We start from the raw sequence: 27707 nt of genomic DNA on the forward strand, positions 1-27707 counted from the left end.
GCAGCATCGAGGGTCTGAACGGTGTCTGTCCCAAAAATGAATTGCAGCTCAGCTCATTCTCCCAGCAACTGGAGATGACAGTGGAAGTGTTTCTGTGATTGGAAAGTCCCAATCCTGGGCGGAGTTATGCAACCTGTTTGTTGTCTATTCTGCCGGAGACTGGTGACTCACGGAGTCGTTTTATTGTGATTGGATCGATGATAGTTTGGGACCAATCAGTGTGAAGGTGTCTCGGTGGAGAGGGGCAGTAACAGGAACTGACGCAAAATGCTGAAAAATCTGTTGGGAGAGATATTGAAGACTCTTCAGAACAGTTTAATATCATTCTCGAATACACTCAGACTGAGACAGTCCGCTGGAAAATAATTTATCCTCCCAGACTGTCTACTGAAGTCACGATGATTGGACTGATAGTGCTGGGGCTTCTATGGGGAGAGCTCTCTGCAGGTTAGTAATGGGGGTGTGAGAGAGGGGTAGAGCCAGGCTGGGAACTGGGGCATTAACCTTTGTTCATGTTACCGTCAGAATGATTTATAGGGAAATATTTATCTGTTTCATGTTTAAATGTCAGTGAATCCACTGTTTCAAATGATTTAGGTTCGTACGAGATTTAACCATAAGGCCAAAAGATCTGTATTTGCGAAATTCAAAAGATATGTGAATATTACAGGGTGGAAAGTAAAAATGTGAAATTGGTAGACTTTTTTTTCAAAAGTATAGAGAAAGAAGTTAACAACATCATGTGATGAAGCTGAAGTGAATTGTGAAATTCTCTCCAGTGCTGGAGAAAAGGTGAACAAAATGATTCATGATTCAGGAATTCATGCCCTGATTTTTATGTGTTTCAGAAACTCACTCTCTCCGGTATTTTATCACTGGTATGACTCCGATTCCCAATTTCCCAGAGTTTGTGATTGTTGGTTATGTGGACGGGGTCCAGTTTGCTATGTATGACAGCAATCGCAATGATATAATCCCCCGGGAACAGTGGATGGTGGACAGCGAGGGACCTGAGACCTGGAAGCGGAAACTTTCCCTCGCTCAGGAGCGAGAAGACATTGCCAAACTGCATATTCCGATATTTATGTCACGGACCAACCAGACAGGGGGTGAGTGCTCACTGTTCCACAGAATGACATCTTCCTGTGCATTTGAGGAGTCTGGGTGGGAATGGGTGAAATTAGGAGTGAATCTGAGTTCCAGAGACTGACCGACTGGCTGTGGGAATGGTTGGAGGGGACACCAACTGTCTCAGATCAGCAACTTGTGTTTCTGATTGACAGGGATCCACATTTACCAGATGATGACTGGCTGTGACCTGAGGGATGATGGGACTGTGAGCGGGTTCAACCTCAGAGGATGGGACGGGCAAGATTTGATCAGCTTCGATAAGGACCACATGGTATGGATGACTCCAGTCCCCTGGGCGGAAAGCATCAAAAACAGATGGGACCAGGATGTGGTGGATAATCAGAGGTGGAAGCATTACCTGGAAGTGGAGTGCATCGAGTGGCTGAGGAAATACCTGGAGTATGGACAGAAGGAACTGAGAGTCGGTGAGTGAGTGAGAGGTGTTGTGGTGAAAGATGTCTGGACCTTTCTCTCTTTATGTTCCTGCACTGACTCCTCTTCCTCTCTCCCTCAGTTGCCCCCATTGTGTCCTTTATCCGTCTGGGTGATTCTAACCGGCTGTCCTGTCTCGTCACTGGGTTTTACCCACGAGCCATTGAGGTGACTCTTTGGAGGGACGGAGTGTTGATCGGTGAGACCCTGTCCACAGGGATCTTACCCAATCACGATTGGACTTACCAGATCCGGAAATGGATAGAGTTTGATCCGGAGGATCAGGCTGAGTATTCCTGTCAGGTGGAGCACAGCGGGCTGGAGGAGAAGCTGGTGGTGATTTATGGTAAGACTGATTCTCTTGGTGAGAGAGGAATCGGACTCAGACCCGGATCACAAGAGAGAGAACCAGCTGAGCTGCTTCAGCAGGACGCTCCAGGGTAGAGAGAGAGACATTCATATGAACTGTCAGTGTGTCACAGTGCTCACATCAGTTGTAGAGGATGGTAAAATTAAGGCAGTGAATCAGGGACAGTTTGCCAGTGTATCTTGGTGTGTAATGCTGCCCAGCATCTTAATATCCAGGATCATTAAGGACTAAAGTATTAGTATATCATCTGATATGTGTGTGACAGAACCAGCTATGTCCATTCAGTTCACCATATTTCCTGAGCACTCTTCAAGTCCATGGACACTTTAATCTCAAAGGACAAGGGCAGTAGATACTTGGGAACACCAGCTCCTGCAAGCTCCCCTCCAAGCTACTCAGCATCCTGACTTGGAATTACATTGTGGGTCCATCTACAACACATAAGCTGCATTGGCCTGAGAAGGCAGCTCACCACCACCTTCTGTCGAGCAATTCGGGAATGACTGTAAAGACTGGCCCAGGCATTGACACCCATATCCCTGTGAATTAAAAAAGAGAAACAGATCCTGAGATGTTTTATTATGAGACAGTCTAGTGAATCCAGGGATAATAATGTCCAATAGGATCCATGTATCCTGATATTTAAGCATGGCAGTATGCAGTGTATCCTGGAATTGTAGCCCAGTCTATTTAACATTATTTCTTGATGATCTTTGTCCAACTCCGTGTAACAATGAATAGTCAGCATGAATTTTGAGGGAGAATATTGTGTTTGACCAACTCCATTGAATATTTTCATGAAGTAACAGAGGGTACACAGTAGTAATGTTGCACATGTACTGTTGCAAAGTTTTCAAAAAGCCTTTGATCAGATACTCCCATACTGGAAACGTTTAGAGAATGTGAGGTCAGTGGAAATGTGGTAAATGGATTGTTAGCTGCTTTGCAGACAGGAAACAGAGACTGGGGGAAAAGGGTTAGTTAGTCAGAGTGTCAGAATGTGGGAAGTGGTGTTCTGCAAAGAAACACTTCCCTTCACATTTACAATATTGATTTGGACTTTGAAATTATGGAATCACAGAATTGTTCTAAAGAAGGCTCTTCAGCCCATCATGCCCTGACTGTCTCTCTGAGCATTACCACTCAGTGCTATTCTCCTGCCTTCTCCCCATCACCCTGAATATGATTTTATTTAAATGTAAATTTAGAATTTAAATTATATACAGCAGCACTAAGCAGTCTAGAGACCAATACAGGAATACCAGGTAGTCCCAAGGGAGGAGAGAAACATTTCAAGATATTCTAACCAAGAGCAGAGATGAGCTTTGGACACTCCTGTGTGATAGGAGACAGGAGATGCAAAATCCCAACGTGAGGTGTCTTATGCACCGGACAGCCTGGTTGTGTCTATGACATCACATTAGTCATTGATTCTGGTGATCAAAAACAATTGTCTCCAAAGAAAAACATTCTCGCTTGTCCAACTACTCCTCATAATTCAGTCCCTTGTATCATGGAAACGTCCTTCTGCACTGTTTCCAGTTTAATAACATCCTTTCTATTAGTAAGGTGACCAAAACCCAATATTCCAAGTGCTGCCTCACCAACGTCCTGTGCAACTGCACATAATTTCCCAACTATACTCAGTGCCCTGACTGATGAAGACTGGTGTGCTAAAAGCTGCCTTCACTGTTCTGTCTACCCGTGACTCCATTTTCCGAGAACTGTGCACCAGAACTCCAAGGTCTCTCTGTTCCACAATAGTCCTTAAGGCCCTACCATTCACTTTGATACCCCAACCTTGATTTGACTTTCCAAATCACAAGACCTCACACTTTTCTGCATTAAACTCCACTTTCCACTTCCCCAGCTGATCAAGGTCCTGCTGCAATTTTTGATAACCTTCCTAACTGTCCACGATACCACCCATTTTAGTGTCATCTGCAAACGTACTAATCATACCTTGTACGTTCTCATCCAAATCATTGATATCGGTAACAAACAGCAATGGGCCCAGCACTGACCCCTGAGGCACACCATTAGTCTCAGGCCTCCAGTCCGACAAACATCCTTCCATTATTACCCTTTGCTTCCTGCCATCAAGCCAGTTGTGTCTCCAATTTGCCAGCTTCCCCTGAATTCCATGTGATCTAACCTTCCAGGGCAGCCTACCGTTTGGAACCTTTTTAAAGGCCTTACTGAAATCCATTTAGATTATGTTACTCGTCACTTCAACAAAGAATTCTGTGAGGTATTTGTGAGGTAAGATCTCCTACGCACAAAGCCATGCAGAGTATTCCTAATCAAACCCTGTCTTTCCAAATATATGTATTATATCTCTCCGAACCCTCTCAAGTAACTTACCTACCACAGATATTAGGCTTACTGGTCCATCGTTCCCAGGATTTTTTTGCAGCCCGACACAATATTCCAACTACCAGGACCTCACCCGAGGCTAACGGTTAGAAAGGAAATTTCTTGACAAAAAACCCGAGGATAGACTTTAATCTTGAGAGGGAGATTTAGCCTATCTACCTCACCTTCAATTCTATCTTGAAGTTTGGTTAGACCACATGTCGAGAACTGCAGGCAGTTCTAGTTGCCATGTGATGTAAAGGATATTGAGGCACTGGAGAGGGTGCTGAGAAGATATACAATGTCAATATCAGAAATGTGTGAGTGTATGTATCAGGAAAGGATTGAGAGGCTCGATGTTTTCTCTCTTGAAAAATGGAGCCCAAACAGAGATCTTTACAAGGATGAATCATTTTAAAAGAGTGGGTGCAGAGACAGTGTTTGGGGAAGATCACAACTAAGGACCATCAACACAAGGCAGTCACCAAATATTCCACAAGGAATTCCAGAGAAATATCTGCAGTCGGAGCATTAGGAGAATATGAAGCTCGCTGCTGCAGGGAGTGAGTTTGTCAGGATGTATTTAAGGGGAGTTTAGAAAGGAATAGGGAGTGATGGTAACAGATGTAGATGAGGAAGGATGAGATGAGCAGCTTCACGTGACTAAATACAAGTGTATGCTGATTGGATCAAATTGACTCACTGTATGCCATGTATCCTACATAAGGCCGATTTTTTTTTTTGTTTTTAAAAACATTTTTTGTCTCTTTTTCTCTCTTCCTGCTTCACTTGTTTCTCTGTCTATCTCACACCTCTCTTTCTTTCTCTCTCCCCCCCTCTCTCTCTCTCTCTCTCTCCCCCTCTCTCTGGCAGTCCCAAAGTCTCACTCCCAGGTTCGTGTTATTGTCGGGATTGTATTTGGACTCCTGGGGATCATCTCTCTCGCTGTTGTGGCTGTCGTCATGCACAAGAAGAAAGGTAGGAGTTTGTAAGAAAATGGTGGCTCCTCACTGGCAGTTCAGGGAATTAGAGAGTCTGGAAGCATATGGCCAGATGGTAGTGAAGGAAAAAGGAATATTGTGAGCTGTTTTGGGCCCTACATCTAAGGAAGGATGTGCTGGTGTTGGAGGGAGCCCAGAGGAGATTTACAAGAATTATCTCAGGGATGAAGAGCTTGTCATATGAGGAGCTGTTGAGGACTGTGTGTGTACTGGATGGAGTTTAAAATATCGAGGGCAAATCTCATTGAAAATTACACATTACTGAGAGGCCTGGCCAGAGTGGATGTGGAGAAGATGTAGGAGACACAAGGACCCAAGGGAACAGCCTCAGTGTGACAGCATGACCTTTTAGATCTGAGGAGGAATTTCCTCAGCCAGATGGTGGTGACTCTGTGGAACCCTCTGTTTCCATACTGTACATCTCGATGACTCTATAAGACCTTAGAGGCCAAGACATTGAGTGTCTTTAAGACAGAGATAGATAGACAGATTTTTGATTGGTAAAGGGCTCAAGGGTTACGGTGAGAAGGCAGGAGAACGAGGTTGAGAAATACATCAACCACGATCGAATGGTGGATCACACCCGATGAGATGAATGGCCTAATTCTGCTCCTATATCTTGTAGTCTCCAGTTCATTGTTTGGGTTCAGAAGGCTTGTGAGGAAGCTCTGTGTTTGGGAGTCAGTCTCAGGGTTAGTGATGGCTCAGGCAGTGGGGAGAGGCCCTCCATTTGTGAAGGACGGTCAGAGATATGGTGCCCTGTTCCTCACGTTAGGCTGGAATGTCTGAGGGGTGAATGTCTCACATTGTGAGTGTCAGGTCAGACAGTTCAGACTCAGGCTGGCTCTGAGTTCACTGTTGGGCATCAGCAGCTCAGGGCAATGTGGGTCGGAGAGGCTGACTCTGGATGGGAGTGAGGGTCTTCAGCATTTCCTCTGATTTCCTGACAGTATGTCAAACTGACTGAACATTCCTTGTTTTACAGGGGGAATGAAGAGCGGCTACAATCCCACAAACAGTAAGTTGATAACTCAAACATCTCACTCCTGTTCTCGCTCTCACTCATTTCTCTTCCTCATGCTTTCTTTCTTGTGAATTTCTCTCTAACACTTTCTCTCACACAAATGTTTCTCACTGTCTTGCACGCTGTCTCACAGTCGCATTTCTCACTCTCTTGTTTCTTGATCTCTCTCTTTCGCTCTGATAATGAGCAGTTTCTAATGCCTCTCTTTCCATTAACAGCTTCTGATGAAAGGACATCCTCAGACGATTCTGCCATTTCCTGAGGTATGAATATTGTTGGTCGATGTTGTGAGCAGACTATTCTAACTGGGATATAGAACAACCTCAATTATCCGAACGAGATGGGCGGGGAGTATGTGGTTTGGATAACTGACCTGATCAAAAACAAACAAAGCATTGACAAGACCTCGAGATCTTGTTTGGATAATCTGAAATTCAGATAATTGATGTTTGGATAACCGAGGTTATTCTATATTGGGGCTGATTTTCGCTGTATGATCAGGAGGATGGACACTGAGCTCAGACTCTCTCTCTCCCTGTGTGATCACTACAGACCAGCTCATGCAGTTTGACACTAAGCTTTCAGACTGTCCTTCTGGGGTTGGTTGACTTTGTCCTGGTCTCAGCCTCAATATATCGTCAAGAGGAGGGATTTAGGCTATAGAAACATCTGGAAACCTGACATCCTGGATGGGGCAAAAAATGAGGTCTGCAGATGCTGGAGATCACAGCTGCAAATGTGTTGCTGGTCAAAGCACAGCAGGCCAGGCAGCATCTCAGGAATAGAGAATTCGACGTTTCGAGCGTAAGCCCTTCATCAGGAATAAGAGAGAGAGCCAAGCAGGCTAAGATAAAAGGTAGGGAGGAGGGACTAGGGGGAGGGGCGATGGAGGTGGGATAGGTGGAAGGAGGTCAAGGTGAGGGTGATAGGCCGGAGTGGGGTGGGGGCGGAGAGGTCAGGAAAAGGATTGCAGATTAGGAGGGTGGTGCTGAACGTGGCTGAAGAGTTTCTGTGCAGAGGAGATGACCTGGGGGGTGCAGTGAGCTCCTCTGCAGATTTCAGTGAGTCCCTCTCTCACTGCACCCTCCAGGTCATCTCCTCTGCACAGAAACTCTTCAGCCACGTTCAGCACCGCCCTCCTAATCTGCAATCCTCTTCCTGACCTCTCTGCCCCCCACCCCACTCCGGCCTATCACCCTCACCTTGACCTCCTTCCACCTATCCCACCTCCATCGCCCCTCCCCCTAGTCCCTCCTCCCTACCTTTTATCTTAGCCTGCTTGGCTCTCTCTCTCTCTTATTCCTGATGAAGGGCTTATGCTCGAAACGTCGAATTCTCTATTCCTGAGATGCTGCCTGGCCTGCTGTGCTTTGACCAGCAACACATTTGCATCCTGGATGGGGCCTCTAGTCATCTGATTTGACTCCTTTAGAGGAGTCATACTCCTAGACTTCTCGCTGTAGTTTGTTTCTGGAGTTCAGTTTTGCTTTCCCGGGATTCTGAATTGCTGTGATGTGGTGGGTGGGGTCTAGATCTGATGGAGGCCTCTGAGCAGGTCAAGAGACCAGAGCATGTGGGGATAGAAGAGAACTATTTTGACTGGCTGGGGTGTCTCGGACTCGAATGTCAGTGTAGTTTAAAGTCCGATCTATTGAGGGTGAAACTAGGAAACACTTCCACAAATACAGACTGGGAAATGGTTAGAACGCTCTCTTTCTCAGAAAGTAATTGATGCAAAATGAACTTCAGTGACTTAAAATCTATAAAACTCAAAACTAAGAGACGAATGGAAGCTATATAAATGGATTGAGGCAACACACCAGCAAAGATCTGATTTGAATAGTGGAACAGGATTGAGGGGCTAAATGGCCTCCTTATCTTCCATGTTCCTGTGGGTTTTGCTGGTCTTTAGGGAGTGGGTCTGAGGGGTTTTACTGATGTTTGGGGAAAGGGGCTTTAGTGTTTCACTGCTGGTGTTTATGGGAGATGCTACAACATCTGCTGGGTTTTCTGTGCTTTGTAACAGAGTTTTTTTTCTCTTCCCCAGGATCTTCTAATCTCCTTGCTGGAAACCAGATTTCCATTGCTGGAATTGATCTTCTAATTTGTTCATCCTCAATTTCAGGAGTGATTTGAATTGTCAGTCTGGCTTAGTGAAATGTCTACATTTTGTTAATTTTAGATGATTGAAATCCATCTGTGGCAGATGTTGAATTATGAATTCAGTCAGATTTAAAATGAAGAGACAGCTTAATGGTGATAATGTAATCTTTATTGTTTGTTGTTAAAAGCCATCTGGTTCACTAATGCCCTGCCAGGATAGAAATTATTACAGTCTGGTCTACATGTCACTGTGCAATGAGTTAACTCTTAACTGCCCTCTGGACAACAAGCGCTGGCATTGCCGGTGATGGCCAAATCTCAGGAAACAACTTTTAATGTTTGACAGTGTGGTTATTTTTCCTGAGCAGAAACTTCATCTCCACAGCACAACACCCATTGGTCATGCTCCATGCACAATACTGCCAGTCAATTCAACACATTCACATGATCTTCATCAGCCATTCATCACTGGGATCATTCCAGAAGTCAATTTGAATTTTCCTGCACCTTAAATACTGAGGGAAGCCTTTTCCATGAGCTTGTTACGCAGCAATATCTCTGGATACTGATGGAAGACAACATTACCTTACTGTAATGTCATGAATAGATGTCATGAATCCACCTCTTGCCCAGGCCATGCTGCAGTCTCACACTGCCTGACTTGAACTATTTCCATGTTCACACTCCTATCAATTTATAACCTTCCACGTGCAAAGCCTCAATAGAGCTGCGTACTCATGGCCTGCATTCCAGCTTCCTGTCTTGGGTTCAAGGCTGCACTATTTTCTGTCCCACTCTCTCCAACTCTGAGATTTCGCTGAGGTGTTTATTGAGTCATCGAGTCATACAGAACAGAAACGACCCAAACACTCCATGCCATCTATGTTCCCAAACTAAACTAGTCTCACCTGGCTATGCCAGGTCCATATCACTACAAACATTTATTATTTGTGTACTCATCCAAATATAAATGGTGTAACTGTACCATGTCCACCACTTCCTCTGGAAATACATTCCAAACACAAACCATTCTCAGTGTAAAAATGTTGCTTCTCATGTTGGTTTGAATTCTTTCTCCTCTCACCTTAAAAATATGGTCCCTGGTCTTGAAATTCATCCCTCCTCCACACGCGGACACATATACACACACCTCCACATACAGACTCATACAGACCCTCTCTCATACACATGCTGTCTCTCATACCCACATAGTCCCGCATACGCACATCCACACATGTGCCCTCTCACAGGATTATACTCTGTCACGCTCACACACACACACACTGCCAAGCACCCGCACCTGTAAACGCAAACTCCCGTGCACTCACTCACATACATGTGTATGCGCATACACACACACACAGCTATCAGGTGAATTTGCATTTGCAGAATTGATTTTGCAAACATGTTGCATACTTTTGTAGCAAAATATAATCTGCAGACAGTCAATCCATATCACCTTAAGTTATCTCAAGAATGTGGCTTATAAGAAATTCTGGCATTTTCATATTAATGAACCAAAACCTACAACCAATGCTGAAAGGCCTAACAACAATCTTGATTTGTTCAATATATTGTTTCAGTTGTATGATGCTGTGATCGTTTGCTATAAATTCTGTATCTTGTCTCACAGCTATCTGATGAAGGGGTAGCGCACTGAAAGATAGTGCTTCCAAATAAATGTGCTGATTTATAACCTGGTGTTGTATGATTTTTAACTTTGTCCACCCCAGTCCTATGCCAACACTCCACATCATTTGCAATAAGAAAGAGTCTAACCGTCAGCTTTTGACCATCAATAGCTTTACCATCACTGAATCCCACGATCAACCTCTGAGGGGTTACCATTAACCTGAACCTGAACTGGACCGAACATATAATACAGTAGCTACAAGAGCAAGTTAGAGGCAAAGAATACTGCAACATGCAACTCACCTCTGACTCACCAAAGCCAGTTCACCATCAAGAATGCACAATTCAGGAGTGTGATGTAATACTCCTGACTTACCTATATGTGTGGAATTCCAGCAACACTGATCAAGTTTGACACCATCCAAGACAATGCATTGGCACCACATTCATAACTAATTAGCTACTCCGCAAGTGACACTCAGTAGCAGCAGTCCATACTGTTTACAAGATGCACTGTGAACCTTCAACACAACACTTAGACAATGCCCTCCACATCAATGTCCATGACCTCCCAGAAGCATAAGGGCTGCAGATACATGGGAAAACCACCATCTACATGATATCCTCCAAACTACTCACCATCCTAGCTTGGAAATATATCTCTATTCATCAGTGTCACTAGGTCACAACCCTGGAAGTCTCCATGAGTGTGGCCAGAGCCCACATTGGTCAGAGCCCTTGAAGATTCTGGCCACAGAAACTGACAGACAAGTGCCCTACTCACATCAATCCAATGACCCGATGAGATGTATGATGGTGGCCCTGAGGCCGTACTGGGAGATTACCAGAGGTTACTGTTCATGGACCAAACCTACAAAATCAATGTGTGATTTCCCTCCCCATCAGCTGATAGCGATGTGACAATTCCACCAGCTCCCCACACCATTGTGCAGAAGTTGCTGTCTGAGAGAATGGATGGAATTGTGCAGAAAATCCCACACACTTCTGTTTCCAGGTGAAGACCAACCATCCAGCGTTCATGGTAACACCAACTGTTGCACTGACCTACAGAACATTCAGCAAAATGCATTTGCCCACTCATTCAACTTGTCCAAAATACACTGATACATCTCTGCATCCTGCTCACAGCTCAGCCTCCCTCCCAGCTTTGCGTCATCTGCAAATTTGGAGGTATTACATGAAGTTTGTTCATCTAAATCATTAATGTAGTGAATCGCTGGACTCCAAGCACTGATCACTGTGAAACCCCACACATCATTGACTGCCACAAGGAAAATGAACATATATTCTTGCTTTCCAACTACCAATGGGTTCTTGAAACAAACCCGCATCAAGACACACAGAACTTATTTAAAAATTAGTTTATAGCACTGATAATTTTACACTGTCAGAAGTAAGCCAGAGGGAAACACCAATAATCATTGGAAGTGAGAATATAGTTATTCATAAAGGTTTATGTTAAAGTATACGGGTCAGACCAATTAGCATCATTCACAACTTTTCCTCATTCTTCATTCTTGAAAAGTGACAAAGGACAATTTAGGAACCCAACTCAGCAACATCTGAAGGAGGAAGACAGGAACCTAGCCATTGCTGTACAATACGTGCTGCAATGAAATATGTGAAACCACAGTAAAGGTGGACAAACCTATTCAAGCTGTAAGTTCACTCAGTGAAGCCAATTAAAGAGAATAGGAGTCTTTATTAAAATCAGCATGAATTATTCAGAATGCCATGAATAATCTTTGAAAAACTATGAAGAGGACAGGATTAGTTTTAAAACCACAGACATCTGGTTCCATTCAGTAGAGTCAGTATAGAGGACACAAATTGTTTATTAGGCTACACTCAGGCAGATTCCTCTATTTCATCAACTTTACTAACACCTTCCATCCCGACCTGAAATTCACCTGGACTGTCTCAGACTCCTCCCTCCCCTTCCTAGACCTTTCCATCTCTATCTCGGGCGACCGACTCAACACAGACATCTATTATAAACCGACTGACTCCCACAGCTACCTGGACTACACCTCCTCCCACCCTGCCCCCTGCAAAAACGCCATCCCATATTCCCAATTCCTTCGTCTCCGCCGCATCTGCTCCCAGGAGGACCAGTTCCAACACCGCACAGCCCAGATGGCCTCCTTCTTCAAGGACCGCAGATTCCCCCCAGACGTGATCGACGATGCCCTCCACCGCATCTCCTCCACTTCCCGCTCCTCCGCCCTTGAGCCCCGCTCCTCCAACCGCCACCAAGACAGAACCCCACTGGTTCTCACCTACCACCCCACCAACCTCCGCATACAACGTATCATCCGCCGTCATTTCCGCCACCTCCAAACGGACCTCACCACCAAGGATATATTTCCCTCCCCTTCCCTATCAGCGTTCCGCAAGGACCACTCCCTTTGTGACTCCCTCGTCAGATCCACACCCCCCACCAACCCAACCTCCACCCCCGGCACCTTCCCCTGCTACCGCAGGAAATGTAAAACTTGCGCCCACACCTCCACACTCACTTCCCTCCAAGGCCCCAAGGGATCCTTCCATATCCGCCACAAGTTCACCTGTACCTCCACACACATCATCTATTGCATCCGCTGCACCCGATGTGGCCTCCTCTATATTGGTGAGACAGGCCGCTTACTTGTGGAACGCTTCAGAGAACACCTCAGGGACGCCCGGACCAACCAACCCAACCACCCCGTGGCTCAACACTTTAACTCTCCCTCCCACTCCACCGAGGACATGCAGGTCCTTGGACTCCTCCACCGGCAGAACATAACAACACGACGGCTGGAGGAGGAGCGCCTCATCTTCCGCCTGGGAACCCTCCAACCACAAGGCATGAATTCAGATTTCTCCAGTTTCCTCATTTCCCCTCCCCCCACCTTGTCTCAGTCGTTCCCTCAACTCAGCACCGCCCTCCTAACCTGCAATCTTCTTCCTGACCTCTCCGCCCCCACCCCACTCCGGCCTATCACCCTCACCTTGACCTCCTTCCACCTATCCCACCTCCATCGCCCCTCCCCCAAGTCCCTCCTCCCTACCTTTTATCTTAGCCTGCTGGGCTCTCTCTCTCTTATTCCTGATGAAGGGCTTATGCTCGAAACGTCGAATTCTCTATTCCTGAGATGCTGCCTGGCCTGCTGTGCTTTGACCAGCAACACATTTTCAGCTGTGATCTCCAGCATCTGCAGACCTCATTTTTTACTCGCAGATTCCTCTATTTCTAACAACAAAGTTGGGAATGCTCCATATTGGCTGCAAAAGCCCAGAAAAATCCTTCAATTACCAATACAGAAGACACATTGCTGGATTGTAATACACTCCTGACTTGCGCAGAAAATATTTCGCTCTTAAAGTTTTCATTTGGGGGAATTGAATTTTGCTTCACCCAATCCGATGATATAATGAGGTCTTAGTTGAGCTGTTCTTGTATCAGCACAGTCGACAAAAGCCGAGTAAAACACAAATGAAACGGAGAAATGAGGCAGTAAACCCAGATTCTGGTGACCAAGTGGACGTCTTTCGGTGATTGGAAAGTCCCAATCCTGGGCGGAGTTATGCAACCTGTTTGTTGTCTATTCTGCCGGAGTCTGGTGACTCACGGAGTCGTTTTATTGTGATTGGATCGATGATAGTTTGGGACCAATCAGTGTGAAGGTGTCTCGGTGAAGAGGGGCAGTAACAGGAACTGAAGCAAAGTGCTGAAAAATATGTCTGGAGAGATAGTGAAGACTCTTCTTCAGAACAGTTTAATATCATTCTCGATGACAGCTCACAGACTGAGACAGTCCGCTGGAAAATAATTTATCCTCCCAGACTGTCAACTGAAGTCACGATGATTGGACTGATAGTGCTGGGGCTTCTATGGGGAGAGCTCTCTGCAGGTTAGTAATGGGGGTGTGAGAGAGGGTTAGAGCCAAGATGGGAACTGGAGCTTTAACCTTTGTTCATGTTCCCGTCAGAATGGTTTATAGGGTAATATTTATCTAATTACAGGTTTTAAACGTCAGTGAATCCACTGTTTTAAATGATTTAGGTTCGTACGAGATTTAACCATAAGGCCAAAAGATCTGTATTTGCGAAATTCAAAAGATCTGTTGAACATTACAGGGTGGAAAGGGTGATTGGTAGACTTTTTTTTCAAGTAAAAAGGAAAAGAGAAAAAAGTTAACAACATCATGTGATGAAGCTGAAGTGAATTGTATAATTCTCTCCAGTGCTGGAGAAAAGGTGAACAAAATGATTCATGATTCAGGAATTCATGCCCTGATTTTTCTGTGTTTCAGAAACTCACTCTCTCCGGTATTTTGTCACTGGTATGACTCCGATTCCCAATTTCCCAGAGTTTGTGATTGTTGGTTATGTGGACGGGGTCCAGTTTGTTATGTATGAAAGCAATCGCAAGGATTTAATCCCCCGGGAACAGTGGATGGTGGACAGCGAAGGACCCAAGGCCTGGAAGCGGAAACTTTCCCTCGCTCAGGAGCGAGAAGACATTGCCAAACAGCACATTCCGATATTAATGTCTCGGCCAACCAGACAGGGGGTGAGTACTCACCGTTCCACAGAATGAGATCGTCCTGTGCATTTGGGAAGTCGGGGTGGGAATGGGTGAAATTAGGAGTGAATCTGACTGGCTGTGGGAATGGTTGGAGGGGACACCAACTGTCTCTGTCTCTGATCAGCAACTTGTGTTTCTGATTGACAGGGATCCACATTTACCAGATGATGACTGGCTGTGACCTGGGGGATGATGGGACTGTGAGTGGGTTCACCCTCAGACGATGGGACGGGCAAGATTTGATCAGCTTCGATAAGGACCACAGGGTGTGGGTGACCCCAATCCGCTGGGCAGAAAGCATCAAAAACAGATGGGACCAGGATGTGGTGGGTAATCGGAGGTGGAAGCAATACCTGGAAGTGGAGTGCATTGAGTGGCTGGGGAAATACCTGGAGTACGGACAGAGGGAACTGAGAGTCGGTGAGTGAGTGGGAGTTGTTGTGGTGGATGGTGTCTGGACCTTTCCCTCTTTATGTTCCTGCACTGACCCCTCTTCCTCTCTCCCTCAGTTGCCCCCATTGTGTCCTTTATCCGTCTGGGTGATGCTAACCGGCTGTCCTGTCTCGTCACTGGGTTTTACCCACAAGCCATCGAGGTGACTCTGTGGAGGGACGGAGTGTTGATCGATGAGACCCTGTCCACAGGGATCTTACCTAATCATGACAGGACCTACCAGATCCGGAAATGGATAGAATTTGATCCGGAGGATCAGGCCGAGTATTCCTGTCAGGTGGAGCACAGTGGATTGGAGGAGAAGCTGGTGGTGATTTATGGTAAGGTTGATTCTCTTTGTTAGAGAGGAATCGGACTCCGACCAGGATCACAAGAGAGAGGACTAAGAGGGGGACGTTCATATGAACTGTCAGTGTGTCACAGTGCTCACATCAGTTGTAGAGGACAACAATTCAGGCAGTGAATCAGGGACAGTTTGCCAGTGTATCCTGGTGTGTAATGCTACCCAGCATCTTAATATCCAGGGATATTACACACACACATATCAGATATGTCCATTCAGTTCACCATATTTCCTGAGCACTCTTCAAGTCCATGGACACTTTAATCTCAAAGGACAAGGGCAGTAGATACTTGGGAACACCAGCTCCTGCAAGTTCCCCTCCAAGCTACTCAGCATCCTGACTTGGAAATACATTGTGGGTCCATCTACAGCACATAAGCTGCATTGGCCTAAGAAGGCAGCTCACTACCGCCTTCTGTACAGCAACTAGGGAATGACTGTAAAGACTGGCCCAGGCATTGACACCCATATCCCTGTGAATTAAAAAAGAGAAACAAGATTCTGATATGTTTTATTATGAGACAGTCCAGTAAATCCAGGGATAATAATGTCCAATAGGATCCATAGATATTTCAGCTTGGCAGCATCCAGTGTATCCTGGAATTGTAGCCCAGTCTATTTAACATTGTTTGTTTCTTGATGATCTTTGTCCAACTCAGTATAACAATGAATAGTCAGCATGAATTTTGAGGGAGAGTATTCTGTTTGACCAACTCCGTTGAATATTTTTCATGAAGTAACAGAGGGTACACAGTGGTAATGTTGCAGATGTACTGTTGCTAAGTTTTCAAAAGGCCTTTGATCAGATACTCCCATAATAGAAACGTTTAGAGAATGTGGGGTCAGTGGGAATGTGACAAAATGGATTGTTAGCTGCTTTGCAGCCAGGAAACAAAGATTGGGGGAAAAGGGTTAGTTCGTCAGTGTCAGAATGTGGGAAGTGGTGTTCTGAAAGGGAACACTTCCCTTCACATTTACAATATTGATTTGGACTTTGAAATTATGGAATCACAGAATTGTTCTAAAGAAGGCTCTTCAGCCCATCATGCCCTGACTGTCTCTCTGAGCATTACTACTCAGTACTATTCTCCAGACTTCTCCCCATCACCCTGAATATGGTTTTACTTAAATGTAATTTTAGAATTTAAATTATTATATACAGCAGCACAAAGCAGTCTAGAGACCAAGACAGGAATACCAGGTAGTCCCAGGGAGGAGAGAAACATTTCAAGATATTCTAACAAAGAGCAGAGATGAGCTTTGGACACTCCTGTGTGATAGGAGACAGGAGATGCAAAATCCCAACGTGTGGTGTCTCATGCACAGGACAGCCTGGTTGTGTCTACGACATCACATTAGTCATTGATTCTGGTGATCAAAAACAATTGTCTCCAAAGAAAAACATTTTCGCTTGTCCAACTACTCCTCATAATTCAGTCCCTTGTATCATGGAAACGTCTTTCTGCACTGTTTCCAGTTTAATAACATCCTTTCTATTAGCAAGGTGACCAAAACACAATATTCCAAGTGCTGCCTCACCAATGTCCTGTGCAACTGCACATAATTTCCCAACTGTACTCAATGCCCTGACTGATGAAGACTGGTGTGCTAAAAGCTGCCTTCACTGTTCTGTCTACCTGTGACTCCATTTTCAGAGAACTGTGCACCAGAACTCCAAGGTCTCTCTGTTCCACAATAGTCCTTAAGGCCCTTCCATTCACCTAGAAACTCCTACCTTGATTTGACTTTCCAAATCACAAGACCCCACACCTATCTGCATTAAACTCCACTTGCCACTTCCCCAGCTGATCAACGTCCTGCTGCAATTTTTGATAACTTCCTCACTGTCCATGATACCGCCCGTTTCAGTGTCATCTGCAAACATACTAATCATACCTTGTATGTTCTCATCCAAATCATTGATATTGATAACAAACAGCAATGGGCCCAGCACTGACTCCTGAGGCACACCATTAGTCTCAGCCCTCCAGTCCAACAAACATCCTTCCGTTATTACCCTCTGCTTCCAAAGCATCAAGCCAATTGTATCTCCAATTTGCCAGTTTCCCCTGAATTCCATGCGATCTAACCTTCCAGGGCAACCCACCGTGTGGAACCTTTTTAAAGGCCTTACTGAAATCCATTTAGATTATGTTCCTGGTCACTTCAAAAAGAATTATAAAAAAATTTGTGAGGTATGATCTCCTACGCACAAAGCTGAAAATGTGTTGCTGGAAAAGCACAGCTGGTCAGGCAGCATCCAAGGAGCAGGAGGATCAACGTTTTGGGCATGAGCCCTTCTTCAGGAATGCACAAAGCCTCCTACGCACAAAGCCATGCAGAGTATTTCTAATCAAACTCTGTCTTTCCAAATGCATGTGTATTTTATCTCTCCGAACCTTCTCAAGTAACTTACCTACAACAGATATTAAGCTTACTGATCCATAGTTCCCAGGATTTTCTTTGCAGCCCGGCACAATATTTGCTACCCTCCACCTACCAGGACCCCATCCGTGGCTAACGGTTAGAAAGGAAATTTCTTTACAAAAAACCCGAGGATAGGCTTTAATCTTGAGAGGGAGATTTAGCCTATCCTACCTCACCTTCAATTCTATCTTGAAGTTTGGTTAGACCACATGTTGAGAACTGCAGACAGTTCTAGTTGCCATGTGATGTAAAAGATATTGAGGCACTGGAGAGGGTGCTGAGAAGATTTACAATGTCAATATCAGAAACGTGTGAGTGTACGCATCAGGAAAGGATTGAGAGGCTTGATGTCTTCTCTCTTGAAAAATGGAGCCCAAACAGAGATCTTTACAAGGATGAATCATTTTGAAAGGGTGGGTGCAGAGACAGTGTTTGGGGAAGAGCACAACTAAGGACCATCAACGCAAGACAGTCACCAAATATTCCACAAGGAATTCCAGAGAAATATCTGCAGTCGGAGCATGAAGAGAACATGAAGCTCGCTGCTGCAGGGAGTGAGTTTGTCAGGATGTATTTAAGGGGAGTTTCGAAAGGAATAGGGAGTGATGGTAACAGATGTAGATGAGGAAGGATGAGATGAGCAGCTTCATGTGACTAAATACAAGTGTATGCTGATTGGATCAAATTGACTCACTGTGTGCCATGTATCCTGTATAAGGCCGATTTTTAAAAAAAAAAATATTTTGTGTCTCTTTTTCTTTCTCTTCCTGCTTCACTTGGTTCTCTATCTATCTCTCACCTCCCTTTCTTGCTCTTTCTATCTCTATCTGTCTGTCTCTCTCCCCATTTTATTTCTCTTTCTGCCTGTCTGTCTGTCTCTCTCTCTCCCTGGCAGCCCCAAAGTCTCACTTTCAGGTTCTTGTTATTGTCGGGATTGTATTTGGACTCCCTGGGATCATCCCTCTCGCTGTTGTGGCTGTCGTCATTCACAAGAAGAAAGGTAGGGGTTTGTAAGAAAATGGTAGCTCCTCACTGGCAGTTCAGGGAATTGGAGAGTCTGGAAGCATATGGCCAGACTGTACTGAAGTAAAAAGGAATATTGTGAGTTGTTTTGAGCCCCATATCTAAGGAAGAATGTGCGGGTGTTGGAGGGAGCCCAGAGGAGATTTACAAGAATTATCTCAGGGATGAAGAACTTGTCATATGAGCAGCTGTTGAGGGCTGTGTGTGTACTGGACAGAGTTTAAAATATCGAGGGCAAATCTCATTGAAAATTACACATTACTGAGGGGCTGGACAGAGTGGATGTGGAGAAGATGCAGGAGACACGGGGACCCAAGGGAACAGCCTCAGTGTGACAGCATGACCTTTTAGAACTGAGGAGGAATTTCCTCAGCCAGATGGTGGTGTTGTCGTGGAACCCATTCCTGCAGAAGACTGTGGAGGCCAGGACATCAAGTGTCTTTAAGACAGAGATAGATAGATTCTTGATTGGTAAAGGCCTCAAGGGTTACGGTGAGAAGGCAGGAGAATGAGGTTGAGAAATATATCAACCACGATCGAATGGTGGAGCACACCCGATGAGATGAATGGCCTAATTCTGCTCTTATATCTTGTAGTCTCCAGTTCATTGTTTGGGTTCAGGTGGTTTGTGAGGAAGCTCTGTGTTTGGGAGTCAGTCTCAGGGTTAGTGATGGCTCAGGCAGTGGGGAGAGGAACTCCGTTTGTGAAGGAGGGTCAGAGATATGGTGCCCTGTTCCTCACGTGAGGCTGGAGTGTCTGAGGGGTGAAATTCTCATGTTGTGAGTGTCAGGTCAGACAGTTCAGACTGGGGCTGGCTCTGAGTTCACTGTTGGGCATCAGCAGCTCAGGGCAATGTGGGTAGAAGAGGCTGAGTCTGGATGGGAGTGAGGATCTTCAGCATTTCCTCTGATTTCCTGACAGTATCTCGAACTGACTGAACGTTCCTTGTTTTACAGGGGGAATGCAGAGCGGCTACAATCCCACAAACAGTAAGCTGATAACTCGGGCATCTCCACGTCTGTGTTAGTGTATGACAAGCTATTCTTTCTGTTTCAAACAAAAACACAAGTGCAGAGATCTGAAACAGAGAAAAAAATTGCTGGAGAAACTCAATAGGTTTGGCAGCAGCTGTGGAGAGAAAAACAGTTTACATTTTGAGTCCAGTGATGTTTTGTTCTGGGAGTTCTTGTGTGTGTGTGTGTGTGTGTGTGTGTGTGTGTGTGTGTGTGTGTGTGTGTGTGTGTGTGTGTGTGTGGAGAGGTGTGGTGGGGGCGGGGGGCGCGGCGATCGGGGTCACTTTATCTAAAGTATTAATTCTGCTTTCTCTCTCCACAGATGCTGTGGACCATGCTGAGATTCTCCAGCAATTTCTGTTTTGTTCTCTGCTCCAGAGTAGTCTATCTGTCTTTCATCCTCCTCTTGCTCTCGTGTTCTCACTCTCTCACTCTCACACTCTCACACTCTCACACTCTCTCACTCTCATACACTGTCTCTTTCTTTTACATTTCTGGGTCATTTTCACTCTCACTCCTGTTCTTGCTCATGCTTTCTCTCTTGTGAATTTCTCTCTAACACGGTTTCTCTCACACTCATTTTTCTCACTGTCTTGCACGCTGTCTCACACTCTCATTTCTCATTCTCTTTCACTCTGATAATGAGCAGTTTCTCATGCCTCTCTTTCCATTAACAGCTTCTGAAGAAAGGACATCCTCAGACAGTCCTGCCATTTCCTGAGGCATGAATATTGTTGGTCGATGTTGTGAGTAGATCATTCTAATTGGGATATAGAACAACATCAATTATCCGAACAAGCTGGGCGGGGAGTATGTGGTTTGGATAACTGATTGTTCGGATAACTGATCTGATCATAAAGAAACAAAGCATTGACAAGACTTTGAGACCTTGTTTGGATAATCTGAAATTCGGATAATTGATGTTTAGATAACTGAGGTTATTCTATATTGGGGCTAGTTTTCGCTGTATGATCTGGAGGGTGGACACTGAGCTCAGACTCTCTCTCTCCCTGTGTGATCACTAAAGACCAGCTCATGCAGTTTGACACTAAGCTTTCAGACTGTTCTTCTGGAGTAGGCCGACCTTCTCCTGGTCTCAGCCTCAAGATATCGTCAAGAGGAGGGATTTGGACTATAGAAACATCCGGAAACCTTTCATCCTGAATGGGGCCTCCTGTCAGCTGATTGACTCCATTTAAAGGAGTCAATATTCCTAGACTTTTCGCTGTAGTTTGTTTCTGGAGTTGAGTTTTGCTCGCCCGGGATTCTGAATTACTGCAGTGTGGTGGGTGGGGTCGAGATCTGATGGAGGCCTCCGAGCAGGTCAAGAGACCAGACCATGTGGAGATAGAAGAGAACTATTTTGACTGGCTGGGGTGTCTCGGACTTGAATGGCAGGTAGTTAAAGTCAGCTCTATTGAGGGTGAAACTAGGAAACACTTCCACACATACAGACTGGGAAATGGTTAGAACTCTCTCTTTCTCAGAAGGTAATTGATGCAAAATGAACTTCAGTGAATTAAAATCTGTAAAACTCAGAATTAAGAGACAAATGGAAGATATATAAATGGATTGAGGCAACACACCAGCAAATAGTGGAATGGCCTCCAATTTTCCATGTCCCTGTGGGTTTTGCTGGTCTTTAACGAGTGAGTCTGAGGGGTTTTACTGATGTTTGGGGTATGGGTCTTTTGTGTTTCACTGCTGGTGTTTATGGGAGATGCTATAAAATGTGCTGGGTTTTCTGTGCTTTGTAACAGAGTTTTTTTTTCTCTTCCCCAGGTTCCTCTAATGTCCTTGCTGGAAACCAGGTTTCCATTGCTGGAATTGATCTTCTAATTTGTTCATCCTCAATTTCAGGAGTGATTTCAATTGTCAGTCTGGCTTAGTGAAATGTCTACATTTTGTTAATAAGAGATTATTGAAATCTATTGGCAGATGTTGAAATGGGAATTCAGTCAAATTTAAAATGAAGAGACAGCTTAATGGTGATAATGTCATCTTTGTTGTTTGTTGTTAAAAGCCATCTGGTTCACTAATGCCCTGCCAGGATAGAAATTATTACAGTCTGGTCTACATGTCACTATGCAACGAGTTAACTCTTAACTGCCCTCTGGACAACAAGCGCTGGCATTGCCGGTGATGGCCAAATCTCAGGAAACAACTTTTAATGTTTGACAGTGTGGTTATTTTTCCTGAGCAGAAACTTCATCTCCACAGCACAACACCCATTGGTCATGCCCCATGCACAATACTGCCAGTCCGTTCGCCACATAAACATGATCTTCATCAGCCATTCATCAGTGGGATCACCCCAGACCTCATTTTGAATTTTCCTACACCTTAAATACTGAGTGAAACCTTTTTCTATGTGCTTGTTACACAGCAATATCACTGGATACTGATGGAAGACAACATTACCTTACTATAATGTCATGAATACATGTCATGCATCCACCTCTTGCCCAGGCCATGCTGCAGTCTCACACTTTCTGACTTGAATTGTTTCCATGTTCACACTCCTATCAATTTATAACCTTCCTCGTGCAAAGCCTCAATAGAGCTGCGTACTCATGGCCTGCATTCCAGCTTCCTGTCTTGGGTTCGAGGCTGCACTATTTTCTGTCCCACTCTCTCCAACTCTAAGATTTTGCTGAGGTGTTTATTGAGTCATCGAGTCATACAGAACAGAAACAACCCAAACAATCTATGTTCCCAAACTAAACTAATCCCACCTGGCTATGCCAGGTCCATATCACAACAAACGTTTATTATTTGTGTACTCATCCAAATATAAATGGTGTAACTGTACCATGTCCACCACTTCCTCTGGACATTCATTCCAAACACAAACCATTCTCAGTGTAAAAATGTTGCCTCTCATGTAGGTTTAAAGTCTTTCTCCTCTCACCTTAAAAATATGGTCCCTGGTCTTGAAATTCATCCCCCCTCTACACGCGGACACATACACACACTCAGCAGACCCTCTCTCATACACATGCTGTCCCTCATACACACATAATCCCCCCATACTCACATCCACACATGTGCCCTCCCACAGGATTATACTCTGTCACACTCACACACACACTGCCAAGCACACGCACATGTAAACACAAACTCACGTGCACTCACTCACATACATGTGTATGCGCGTACACACACACACGACTATCAGGTGAATTGCATTTGCAGAATTGTTTTTGCAGACATATTGTTGAGTTTTGGAGCAAAATATAATCTGCAGGCCGTCGATCCATATCACCTTAAGTTATCTTGAGAATGTGACTTCAAAGAAATTCTGGCATTTTCATATTAATGAACCAAAACCTATAACCCATGCTGAAAGATGAAAGACTTAACAGCAATCTTGGTTTGTTCAATATATTGTTTCAGTTGTATGATGCTGTGATCTTTTGCTATAAATTCTGTATCTTGTCTCACAGCTCCCTGATGAAAGAGCAGCGCTCCGAAAGGTAGTGCTTCCAAATAAATGTGCTGGTCCATAACCTGGTGTTGTATGATTTTTAACTTTGTCCACCCCAGCCCAATGCCAACACCTCCACATCATCTGCAATAAGAAAGAGTCTAACCATCAGCCTTTGACCATCAATAGCTTTACCATCACTGAATCCCACTGTCAACCTCTGAGGGGTTACTATTAATCTGAACCTGAACTGGACTGAACATATAATACAGTGGCTACAAGAGCAAGTTAGAGGCAAAGAATACTGCAACATGCAACTCACCTCTGACTCACCAAAGCCTGTTCACCATCAAGAATGCACAATTCAGGAGTGTGATGTAATACTCCTGACTTACCTACATGTGTGCAATTCCAGCAACACTGATCAAGTTTGACACCATCCAAGACAATGCATTGGCACCAGATTCATAACTAATTAGCTCCTCCACAAGTGACACTCAGGAGCAGCAGTCCATACTGTTTACAAGATGCACTGTGAACCTTCAACACAACACTTAGACAATGCCCTCCACATCAATGTCCATGACCTCCCAGAAGGATAAGGGCAGCAGATACTGGGAAAACCACTATCTACATGATATCCTCCAAACTACTCACCATCCTAGCTTGGAAATATATGTCTATTCATCAGTGTCACTGGGTCACAACCCTGGAATTCTCCATGAGTGTGGTCAGAGCCCACATTGGTCAGAGCCCTTGAAGATTCTGGCCACAGAAACTGACAGACAAATGCCTTACTCATATCAATCCAATGAGATGTATGATGGTGGCCCTGAGGCCGTACTGGGACATTACCAGAGGTTACTGTTCATGGACCAAACCTACAAAATCAATGAGTGTGATCTCCCTCTCCATCAGCTGATAGCGATGTGACAATTCCACCAGCTCCGCACACCATTGTGCAGAAGTTGCTGTTTGAGAGAGTGGATGGAATTGTGCAGAAAATCCCACACACTTCTGTTTCCAGGTGAAGACCAACCATCCAACGTTCATGGTAACACCAACTGTTACACTAACAGAATATTCAGCAAAAATGCCAGCCTGGCAATGAAAGACACCATCTCTGCACAGGTCTCCCATCAGAACACCCTGGACAGAGAACACTCCTGCCTGACATTTCTATAGGGCTTTCCTTTCCAGCGGAAGCACTGCCAAAGCTGCAGATACTGTGTGCACAGTTCATGAGCCACCTGGTGGGCTTAGTGAACAAAGGCCACAGGTGGATACAGTAAGGGAGTGTGGAGCAGCAACCACTGTAACTTTGTAAACAGTAACAATAACTAACTCCCCTCTGCCTCACTCACATTCCATGATTTCCACAGAAAGGTGTGGGATATCATTCAGGAATGTCCAGCAGGAATACAGGCAGTACCATCATTGAGACTGACCGCTGCTTTCCATCTCTATACAATGATGATGGGTTATCCTTTCAGTGTATATGGGGTAAGATTTGAAGTAATGTTTGCAGCATTTGAAGCTGGATGTGAAAGCTAAACATTGGCAAAGTACTTACATCTTAGAGTGAGAGTCGTTGCCATAAAATGTGAACACCTGAACAAGTGAGGGAAATCAGAGAAACAGAGGAAGAAGGACATTCAACCTTTTAACTCGGCTCCACCATTCAAAATGATCACGGCTGATTGTCCAACTCAGGACCCTATTTCCATTTTTGCCCTATCCACTTGTATTCATTTCATCCTAAGAGCTGTACGTAACAATTCAGTGTGACAAAGGCTCACCACTCTCTGGATGAAGACATCTCTCCTCATCTCAGTTCAAAATGGCCTCCCTCACATCCTTCGACTGTGATCCATGGTCTGGACTCCTTGGTCATTGGGATGTACCCTGCATTTACCCTATCTTGTCCTGGGTTTCTATGAGCTCTCACTCTTCAAACTTCTAACCCCTACTGCATAGCGTCCTAACCCATCCATTCTCTCTCATACATCAGTCCTGATATCCCTGGAATTGATCTGGTAAAGGTTTGTTGCTCTCCCTCCATCGGCAGAATATCCTTCTTCTGATAACGTGACCAAAACTGGGTACAATATTCGCAGTGTGGTATCACCAAATGTCTATACAATTGCAGCAAGACATCGTTGCTCCTGCACTCAAACATTCTCAGTATGAAGCTCAACACGTTTGTTTTCTTTATCTCCTGCCACATTTGCATGTTTACCTTCAGTGATGGCTGTAGAGCGTTTGTTGCACCTTCCTTTTTCCCAATTTATTGACATTCAAATAAGGATCTGCCTTCCTGTTTTCACTATTAAAGTACATAAGCTGAATTTTAACCATATTATCTTGCATCTGCCATGCATTTGCCCACTCATTCAACTTGTCCAAAATACACTGATACATCTCTGCATCCTGCTCACAGCTCAGCCTCCCTCCCAGCTTTGTGTCATCTGCAAATTTGGAGGTATTACATGAAGTTTGTTCATCTAAATCATTAATGTAGTGAATCGCTGGTCTCCAAGCACAGATCACTGTGAAACCCCACACATCATTGACTACCACAAGGAAAATGAATATATATTCTTGCTTTCCAATTACCAATGGGTTCTTGAAACAAACCCACATCAAGACACACAGAACTTATTTAAAAATTAGTTTATAGCACTGACAATTTTACATTGTCAGAAGTAAGCCAGAGGGAAACACCAATAATCATTAGAAATGAGAATATAGTTCTTCATAAAGGTTTATGTTAAAGTATATGGGTCAGACCAATTAGCATCATTCACAACCTTTCCTCATTCTTCATTCTTGAAAAGTGACAAAGGACAATTTAGGAACCCAACTCAGCAATGTCTGAAGGAGGAAAACAGGAACTTAGCCATTGCTGTACAGTATGTGCTGCAGTGAAATATGTGAAACCACAGTAAAGGTGGACAAACGTATTCAAGCTGTAAGTTCACTCAGTGAAGCCAATTAAAGAGAATAGGAGTCTTTATTAAAATCAGCATGAATTATTCAGAATGCCATGAATAAGCTTTGAAAAACTATGAAGAGGACAGGATTAGTTTTAAAACCACAGACAGCTGGTTCCATTCAGTAGAGTCAGTATAGAGGACACAAATTGTTTATGAGGCCACACTCAGCCAGATTCCTGCATTTCTCACAACAAAGTTGGGAATGCTCCATATTGGCTGCAAAAACCCAGAAAAATCCTTCAATTACCAATACAGAAGACACATTGCTGAATTGTAATACACTCCTGACTTGCACGGAAAATATTTCGCTCTTAAAGTTTTCATTTGAGGTAATGGATTATGCTTCACCCAATCCTGGTGTAATGAGGTCTTAGTTGAGATGATCTTGTGTCAGCACACTCGACAAAGCCGACTAAAACACAATTGAAACGGAGAAATGAGGGAGTAAACCCAGATTCTGGTGACCAAGAGTTCACCGACCTCTCCAAACACCACCAGCAGTAACAAGGTTCCATCATAAAACACCTTGTTTGATGGTGAACAGGCCTTGCGGAGCCAGGAGTTGAACTACTTACTGCTGCATCCCCACTCTCTCATCAACTGTTAGAATCACAGTGTTAATACTGCTGGTCGCATTCAGGTTCTGGTCAGTGGAATACAATTAATATTGATGGTGGGAGATTCAATGATGGTAAAGCCTTTGAATGTCAAAGTATTGAGGTGAATGAAAGATTAGATTAGATTACTTACAGTGTGGAAACAGGCCCTTCGGCCCAACAAGTCCACATCGACCCGCCGAAGCGCAACCCACTCATACCTCTACATTTACCCCTTACCTAACACTACAGGCAATTTAGCATGGCCAATTCACCTGACCCGCACATCTTTGGACTGTGGGAGGAAACCGGAGCACCCGGAGGAAATTCATGCAGACACGGGGAGAACGTGCAAACTCCACTCAGTCAGTCACCTGAGTCAGGAATTGAACCCGGATCTCAGGCGCTGTGAGGCAGCAGTGCTAACCACTGTGACACCGTGCCGCCCACTATGTTGAGATTCGGTCTTGTTGAAGATGGTCATTGCCTGGTACTTGTTTGGCATCAATGTGACTTCCCACCTGCTAGCCCAACTTTGTATCATGCTATGTAAATACATGGACTGATTCAGTGTCTGAGGTCTCACACTGAAAAATATCGAACCATCAGTGAACTTCTGACCTAAGGATGTAGTGAAGGTTATGGATGAAGGAGTTGAAAATCTTTGGACCTAACACCGTTTTGTGAGGAACACATGCAGTGCTGTCCTGTGTCCAAGATTGCTGTACCTGAACAGTTTCACTGGGGGGACATAACGCCAAGGAATTTGTTAGGACCCACAGTCTTTGCT

The 27707-nt window shown here is 44.6% G+C and overlaps 1 pseudogene; it reads left to right on the top strand.

Annotated features, from left to right (window-relative positions):
• The first annotated feature begins 257 nt into the window (after nucleotides 1-257).
• Nucleotides 258-23396, top strand: LOC132832578 (uncharacterized; annotated as a pseudogene).
• The last annotated feature ends 4311 nt before the right edge of the window (nucleotides 23397-27707 follow it).

The sequence above is a fragment of the Hemiscyllium ocellatum genome, chromosome 35 (genome assembly GCF_020745735.1).
Source record: "Hemiscyllium ocellatum isolate sHemOce1 chromosome 35, sHemOce1.pat.X.cur, whole genome shotgun sequence".
NCBI lineage: Eukaryota > Metazoa > Chordata > Chondrichthyes > Orectolobiformes > Hemiscylliidae > Hemiscyllium > Hemiscyllium ocellatum.